Raw genomic sequence first — 9675 nt, 5'->3', positions numbered from 1 at the left:
AAGATCTGTCTCAACTCTCAACTTCTCCTTGCGAATAAGCTCTGAATTCTTCTTTTCTTCCTCCACAATACGCTTCAGCTCGAATATCATCAGGTTTTTACGGGCCAATTCATCACCTAAATTGGCCACCTTCTCCTCCAAATCCATCCTCTGGCTACACCATTGGGTTGATTCATCTTGGTATGCAATGTACCATGGATCATCGGCTTGCCTGGCTAACTGTAACAATAATGGAAAAAAGAACAACTCAAATCACTCCAATAGGCCATGGCGGAACTTTCAACGGTAGTACAGAGAGCTAAAGCTAGATACCTGCACTTCCGACGAGGTAGGAGAAGTAGAACGTGGCCACGACATGATCGAATCCCCACCCTCGCCGGTGTACCCGCTATGACCAGACATTGAAGACTATTTCGTACCTGCAAACTCCAATAAATTACGGGAACCGAATCGATTAGGGGGCGGGGGAGGCAGAAGCGGAGGTCTTACCAAGCTATACTACCAATTGGTGCGCGGAACAAATCCCGGTCGTCGTGGGCGGTGGATCTGCTTGCGGCGGACTTTCCTGCGGTGGGTACAATGTGTGCGGACGAAACAAGTGCTGGAGCCGTGGTTGATGTGCAGCGCCGCAGTCCGTCTGACGCCGCCGGGGGACAGAGCCGGCGGCGCGACGAGGCGCCGGCGATGGCTGCTCCATCCGACGGTGGGGAACGAGCTACCAGCGGTTCTCCGGTCTAGCTTAAGAATAATTAATTAGCGAACTTGTTGCTTCTCTCTATGATATTCTCTAAAGAAATATATCAGAGCGGCAATATGTGTCTTTTCCTGAAAAATAGACGACCCCACTCGTCATTGGCTGCGGAGGCCCCACAGAGCGGCAATATATGATTTTCTCTAAATAAATAGACGACCCCACTGGTCATTGGCTGCGGCAGCCCCACAGAGCGGCAATATGTCTTTTCCTGAAAAATATACGACCCCACTGGTCATTGGCTGCGGCGGCCCCACAGAGCGGCAATATATGATTTTCTCTAAATAAATAGACGACCCCACTGGTCATTGGCTGCGGCAGCCCCACAGAGCGGCAATATATGTCTTTTCCTGAAAAATATACGACCCCACTGGTCATTGGCTGCGGAGGCTCCACAGAGCGGCAATATATGATTTTCTCTAAATAAATAGACGACCCCACTGGTCATTGGCTGCGGTAGCCCCACAGAGCGGCAATATATGTCTTTTCCTGAAAAATATACGACCCCACTGGTCATTGACTGCGGCAGCCCTATAGAGCGGCCCCATTTATCATTGGCAGCAACGCGTATAAAATCATGACATAAAACGGCCCACACGTCAGCGATAGATGGATGGCTGCTCCGACGTGTCTCCTGACCCTACCCGTCATCACGAGACGGTCAGGGAGGAGCTGCCCCTGTGCGGCCCCACCCGGTCAGACTAACGGTCAAGGCCTCTGACCTGACGGCTACCGGCCGTTCCAGCACTTGTGGGTGTTTCAAACTAGAGGAGGGGAAAACTGAGGAAAAACTAAGGGACTGGGGAAAACTGAGTACAACTAACGAACCAGGGGCACGAAAATAGAAATCCCTAATAATTTTGGGACTATGCACATTGCACTAAGAATGACAACTATGCTCTCTTAATTGGTGCATAAAGTAGAAGATGAAGACTCAATATAATAGTAAAAGAGAGACTCTTTGCAGAGTAAAGAAGAAAACAAGTTTTATAAACCTTCCAAAAAGTATGGTACTTATTAGCTTTGAGATCTCATTGCCCCTATCATAAGCATGTTGAATGGTTAAAGTTAATATGAGTCAAATATAAGCTAGATGCTTGCAAATCACAAGTTAAAAATCTCATGCCCCTTGAATACAAGTACCTAAACCTCATGCTACTCAACTTAGGTTCCAAATAAGTTCTTGTCATTGTAAGTATATATGTATCATTGAGAACCGCCAACAGGATACCTCTTGCCCGATGATATGGAGTACTCTTGTAGGAGCGATCCCATGCCAAAATGACAAGACAAACAGACAATGAGAATCTCAACAATTTTTTTATTTACTATGAGTATAGCTTTTTATTGCAAATGCTTCATAGAATGCTCACTATGGTTTAACTGTAAATTTCCACCATGAATGATGCATGACTTAGATTAGCGGCTCATGCGTTTCTCTAACTCATATACAAACTCCATGGACTTACAAGTTTCCATTTTATTTCGCACCGCTAGGCATCCATAAACTAAAGAACATGACATCAACTAAATATAAGTGCAATGTCGAAAGTGCTCCCCATGAAAGCATGGTTATACTAATTTCCAACTTGCAATTTGCAAACATATAAACTTCATAAGATAGGCATAATGATCAAGTTTATTAAATGCAATAAAGTAAATGTTCCATCAAGTTCGTGAGAGCTTTACTGACTAATTTTCTCATGCCAAAATTTAATTTGGAAGATAAATAAAAACATGATGAATATACTTGGAATAGCAATAATGCTACTAGGTAGATATGGTGGACACAATTGGCAAACTTTGGTTATTGATGGTTGGATGCATGAGTAGAGTTCATACTCAGTACATGCGAAAGCTAGCAAAAGACTGGGAGCGACCACCTAAGAGAGTAGTAATGGCCATAATCATGGATAGCAATAAAAAAATTATCAATCAAAGCATAAAGTGATATTACAAGTCAAAAACTAAATGATCATAGAGGCTTCAGTTGACTGGTTATAATCATAACATGGTATAAGCATGCACCAAGTCAACCCAATAAAGCATCAAAAGCGAATACCATAATATTATGCTTTTATGATGGAAACAACACATGATTCTTTCAATGACACATTATGCACTCTCAGCCATTTGAGACAAGTCCTGCTACAACAACAAATACTAATCATATGACAAGAATAATATTCAACATGACATGCCAAAGTCTATGCCACAGTCTAGACAAGCTTCCTTTTGCATCACTATAGTCATGAAACATTTTATTGGTATCCAACACCAATCAATTTATTTGAAATAACTCTCAGAGATGAAATACATTATGGACCAGAGAGCTAATCATACACAAATAAACAATACTAACGAGTTTTGAATAAAATTCAAGTGAAATAACAAGGACTAAATGATGGTGCTCTGGTGATGGCGCCAGAAAATCTTGCTGAGCATTGTTGTGGAAACGGTTGGGAAACCCCAAGAGGAAGGTGTGATGAGCACAACAACATGTATTCCCTTAGTACAAAACCAAGGTTTAATCGACCAGTAGGAGAAAGGAGTGACTTCTGAAGGTGTTGCTAGCTGACTAGTGGCATGGCGCACTACCGGCGTCAACAACAACGTGGAACCTGCACACAACACAACCAAAGTACTTTGCCCCAACTTACAGTGAGGTTGTCAATCTCACCGGTTTGCTGAACACAAAGGATTAGACGTATCGAGTGGAAAGAGATGTTTGCATTAATTAAAGAGAACAAGAATTGCAGTAAGTAAACATAACATGATGATTGTATCAGTGTAAAATAAATGACCTGTGTCCACATTTCACTAGAGGTGTCTCTCCATAAAGATAAATAGCATGTTGGGTGAACAAATTACAGTCGGACAATTGACAGAATATCGACCATACATGACAAGATGATTACTATGAGATTTGTTTGGGAACTACAACATAATACATAGACCGTAATCCAACCGCATCTATGACTAATAATGCACCTTCCGGTTATCGTCCGAACCCCTTTCAGTATTTAAGTTGCAAGCAACATATTATCACATTAAGCAATGTGTTTAAAGTAAACAATAGAATTACGCTCGGATAAAACATTGTTGTTTTATCCCTAGTAGCAATAGCACATCTACAATCTTAGAAGTTATTGTCACTCTTCCAGAAAACTAGAGGCATGAACCTGCTATCGAGCATAAATACCCCTTCTTGGAGTCACAAGCATCTACTTGGCTAGAGTATCTACTAGCAACGGACAGCATGCAAGATCACAAATAACATATGACATGAATATATAATCGACCTCAACATAGTATATAATATTCATCGGATCCCAGCAAACACAACATGTAGGATTACATAAAGATCTATACATGAAGCACAAATTGGAGAAGACAACCATCTAGCTACTGCTATGGACCCATAGTCCAGGGATGAACTACTCACACATCACTTTGGAGACGGGCATGGCGATGTAGATGCCTCTGGCAATGATTTCCCCCTCCGGCAAGGTGCCGGGAAGAGCTTCAGAACCCCCCCGAGATGGGTTCTGCGATGGCGGCCACGACGGAAATTTTCGTGAATGGAGGCTCGGGTATCCAGGGTTTTCCTGAGATCGTGAATAAATAGGCGAAGGGGCGATGTCGGTGGAGGCCAGGGGCCCACACCACCCCTAGGCGCGGGCCAGGGCTAGGCCGCACCTAGGATAGGTGTGGCCGCCCTGCTGTCCCTCTCCGACAACCCTCTAGACTCAGTCTTTGTTAAGGTAAAATATTGACTTCGGCTTTTGTTTCGTCCAATTCCGAGAATATTTCCTAGACAACTTTTCTGAAATACAAAAACAACAGAAAACAGGGAACTGACACTGATGTCTACGCACACTTCTATTCTTGTAGACAGTGTTGGGCCTCCAAGTGCAGAGGTTTGTAGAATAGCAGCAAGTTTCCCTTAAGTGGATCACCCAAGGTTTATCGAACTCAGGTAGGTAGATGTCAAAGAGATCCCTCTCCAGCAACGCTGCAATTAAGATACAAGAAGTCTTTTGTGCCCCCAACACACCCAATACACTTGTAAGGTGTATAGGTGCACTAGTTCGACAAAGAGATAGTAAAATGCAAGTGATATGGATGAATATGAGTGGTAATAACAATCTGAAATAAATATGGCAGCAAGTAAACTTGCTGTAAAAAAGTAAATAAACGGTGATTCGATGTTTGGAAACAAGGCCTAGGGATCATACTTTCACTAGTGGTCACTCTCAACAATGATATCATAAAGGAATATAAATATAAGCACTTCAGTATGCTACTCTGAAAGACTCTCCGACTGGATAACGAACACTAATCCACTGCGTAGGTCTGCAAAAGCAAACCTTAAAAATGTATTCCTAATTACCAATGAACACCCACACTGTACTTTGAGCATTCATAGGCGGCACTAACACACCACAACTTCATAGAGACATCCATCAAATCATAATTCAGTGAACAAGTATTCTATGAAATATAGCCTAAGAGACCCACACGGTGCACACACTCCATTTTTACACACGTGGGATAAGGAGTCTGCGGAGATCACATAAGTAAAATCCACTTGAATAGCATAACGACATCTAGATTACAAAGTTCATGGTCACATAAAGATCACACCATGGGAGAGAGAGAAACCACATAGCTACCGGTAGAGCCTTCAGCCCCGAGGGAGAACTACTCCCTCCTCATCATGGGAGTCAGCAACGGCGATGGAGATTGCGGTGGAGTCGATGGAGATGGCTCTGGGGGCAATTCCCCGTCCCGGCAGGGTGACGGAACAAAGACTTATGTCCCCCGAATCTTGTCTGCGACGATGGCGGAGCTACGAAACTTTTTGTGGGCGAAGGCTTGTATATTTAGGGTTTTTGCGTCGGGAGCTTTAGATAGGCGGAGGATTTAGGTCGGTGGGGCGCCTGGTGGCCCCACACCATGCCTAGGCACGGGCCAGGGCCATGCCGCGCCTAGGGCAGGTGTGGCCACCCCGTGGCCCCCCTTCGTCTCTCTCTGGACTTCGTCTTTGCTCTGGGAAAATAGGAACTTTGGTTTTTGTTTCGTCCAATTCCGAGAATATTTCCTGTACAACTTTTCTGAAATACAAAAACAGCAGAAAACAGGGAACTGACACTGTGGCATCTTGTCAATAGGTTAGTTACGGAAAATGCATAAAAGTACCACGAAGTGTAAACAAAACATATAGCAGTTGGTGTAAAACAAGCATGGAGCATCAAAAATTATAGATACGTTTGCAACGTATCAACATCCCCAAGCTTAACTCCTGCTCGTCCTCGAGTAGGTAAGTGATAACAAAATGATTTTTGAGGTGACATGAAGCCAACACAATCTTGATCAAGTATTTAAAGCATTGTGAGCTGGGATCTAAGTACTCTAACATAGGCATGATAGATATAATTCAATAGAACTTAGCAACTATGTTATAATTAACATGAGAAGTAACTCAAACAAAGGATCATGAATAATAGTGCATTGAAAGCAACTGTTTGTTTATAATCATAGATAAAACATAACAAAGTGGTACTCATCATGTCCTTATGAAATAGCAAAACATAAATGCCAGGACACCTTCAAAGTTCAGAGGGTGACTTGATACAAGTAATTTAAGAGCAAGCAATAGCACAATCATGAATCAATCAATAATAATTTTGGGACTATGCACATTGCACTAAGAATGATAACTATGCTCTCTTAATTGGTGCATAAAGTAGAAGGTGGAGACTCAACATGAAAGTAAAAGAAAGACCCTTTACAGAGGGAAGCAGGGATTACCCATGTGCTAGAGCTTTTTTATTTTGAAAGCAATAAGAGTGTTGAAAATATTTATTTTGAGAGGTGCTACTTATGTCAAAGGTAGTGATAAATAGTATGGCTTATGCATAATTACTTCCTATAAGTTTTCTTGCCTTATGCATAATATACCAATAGTGCTCACACCTTGTCCTAATTAGCTTGGACTTCCATAGATTTTCATCGCATACATATGTTTTAACCAAGTGTCACAAACTACCTCCTTGCCTCCTGTAGAAAGGTCCTTAGGAGATGGATCTCATTTGATTTCTCAATTTTGATGAATCTCAACTTTTTTGGACATCTATACCAGGAAAGCAAGGACAACAGATATTTAGACTTTTGCTCAGCTGAAACTTCCACCATGTGCACATGGCTTTGGTTGGCGGCCCAATGTTCCTCTCTAACAATATGCATACTAAAATCTTTGCAACTCATGGTAAATTTCCCTTACTTCAAACAAGATGAGCATGCATAGTATTTCACATGATATTCAACAAAAGCATATTGATGGTGTTTCCCATGACAGCATGGTTATCACACAACAAGCAACTTATAAGAACTAAAAATGCATAAAACATAGTACTTGCCACAAAAGTTTTTAGACTACTTTCCCATGAGCTATAATTTACACAAAACATGTGATTGTTTTTGAAGGTTTAAATGTAGCACACAAGCAATTTACTTTGAAGTGGCGGTGAAATACCACATATAGGTAGATATGGTGGACACAATTGGCAACTTCGATTTTTGGTGGTTGGATGCACGAGTAGGGCTCATACTCAGTAGAGGTGAAGGCTAGCAAAAAGACTGGAAGCGACCAACTAAGAGAGCAATAATGGCCATAATCATGCATAACGACAAAACATTATCAATCAAAGCATAAAGTGATATTACAAATCAAAAACTAAATGATCATAAATGCTTTATGTAACATCCCAGGATTCGAGATGATTGCGGGGTAGATTTTAGAAAGGGTTGTGCATTGCATCGCAAAACTAGGGGAGACATCGCGCTTAATTGCATAAAACCTAAGAGGGAACAAGTTTCTCTCTCGACACCAGCTAGGGTTAGGGTTTCAAGAGTGCGACAAACTTGGACATGATCTCTTCTGAAACTAGGGTTTTGAAAAGAGAGGGGAAACATTTCATCTTTTATCTTAAGTTGCATGATTAAGTTGAAACAAGTTTGAGTTTGAAATTCAAACTCAAACCACACTAAGACAAACTGTAATTCAAATAAAGAATAATACATATAACAATATTATAAATTTGGAAATTATGAATATAAAGAGAATACAAATAAGTATGAAAATCTCATTAGAGAAATTTGAGCTTTATTGATCATCACACATAAATACATTGTCAATTACAATACTCAAATTAATTTTATATTACATAACACATTTCAGAAATTGAAAATGAAAAAGAAAAAGAAAAATTACAAAGAATAGGAACTAGCTAAACTACACTACATGATCTTCATGAACTTCTTGATCAACATGACATGGAGAGATCCTAGATCATCTTTTTGATCCCTGCTTACACAAACATAAAACATAAATAATCATTAAACCAAGTGGCAAAGCCACTTGGCAAGTTAACAAATAAAAAGGAAATTGGGGAGGATAACACCAAATAGCCGAGCTGATCCTCACACACAAGTACCAACCATGAGCAGTGCAAGCAGCTCACAAGCATGCTTGCATGAGCACCAACACACAACCCCAATGGCTAGTCACCAAAGCCAAAATGTCTGGTTGTTGACCAAGGAAGTGATCAGAGGAGGAGTATATAAACTTTTCAGTAGCCAAACCTTAGATGCTCATCGATACAACCTTCTCAGGGTAAGAACCACAAGAACAGATAGAACTGGAAGAACACTAAACAACCAATGCCACTCAGTAACAGTTCCACCAAGAACCACTTGCTGTTGAGCAAGGAATGATGGAGTAGACCAGCACCAACAAGCCAGGAGGAGCAGGGCAAGCACCAACCATCACACATAAGCAAAACCCCTACACCAACACCATCTAGGAGCTGGAGTGAGGTATACATCAAACCATGGAACCAGATGGTTTTGTCCATACAAATTGCACATGCATGATTCACACAAACACACAAGGGTAGAAAACACTGTTTGATCATCATTTGGTCATAGACCAAGTGAGCCTGGTAAAAATGGCAAGAACCAGGGATTTGATCAACCTAAGTCACCGCGGTTATGCCAACCAATTAAACAGTAGCATCTTCCAAATGGAACTAGGAAGGAAACCATCCCATATAAGTTACCAAAGCTACCTAGACTACACTAGCCCTTTTAAAACCATCAGAAACAAGCATAAATATATATATCTGCAAGTATTTTCAACATCAAAAGCTGCTAGCAATCAAATATGATCACCTAGCAAGCATTTATCCATCCATAGCAAGCCACAAAGAGGGGAGCTACCCTAGAAGAGCAACTAGTTACTATCAGGGTCACCTCAACCACAAAATAGTTAAGCCAAGCAATTATATTATCACCTAGATGGGTTAAAAGTGAGATAGGGTCCCCAACAATAGTTGGCATCCCTCTAGATCAAGTAATTAAAGAAGAAGAGAATCATTACTGCATAAGCAGTTCATCTCATATATCCATTAAATCAAGCCAAGCTGTACAGATAAATGAAATACACAAGCAATCAATAGCTTATACACTTGCAAATGATCCAGAGGATCACTGCAAACATAAGGAGAAGCTTTACCTAGCATGAGCATACACCAACACAAGGTATGGTGCTACACAAGCACATGGATAAGAATTAGTCAGGCACAAACAGAAGAATAGCAAGCAACCAACAAGTAGCTGATGAATATATGATCATCAGAGATTGCTAGAGCATGCTAGGGCTTGCTAGAGTCAAGCATAGCATCAGTAATCAATCCGTTACTAAATAAATACACAAGCCTTAACTGAATTGAATAGAAACTGAGTACAGAAATTATAATTTTATCTAGAAGCACATCACAGAAGAGATGTGTCCACACATGGATGACACAGAAGCAGCTGGAGCAACATGGAAAGCCATGAACATCACAACATGCTCATGA

Source organism: Lolium perenne, chromosome 4, assembly GCF_019359855.2.
Source record: "Lolium perenne isolate Kyuss_39 chromosome 4, Kyuss_2.0, whole genome shotgun sequence".
Classification (NCBI taxonomy): domain Eukaryota; kingdom Viridiplantae; phylum Streptophyta; class Magnoliopsida; order Poales; family Poaceae; genus Lolium; species Lolium perenne.
Note: the sequence above shows the minus strand (reverse complement) of the source record.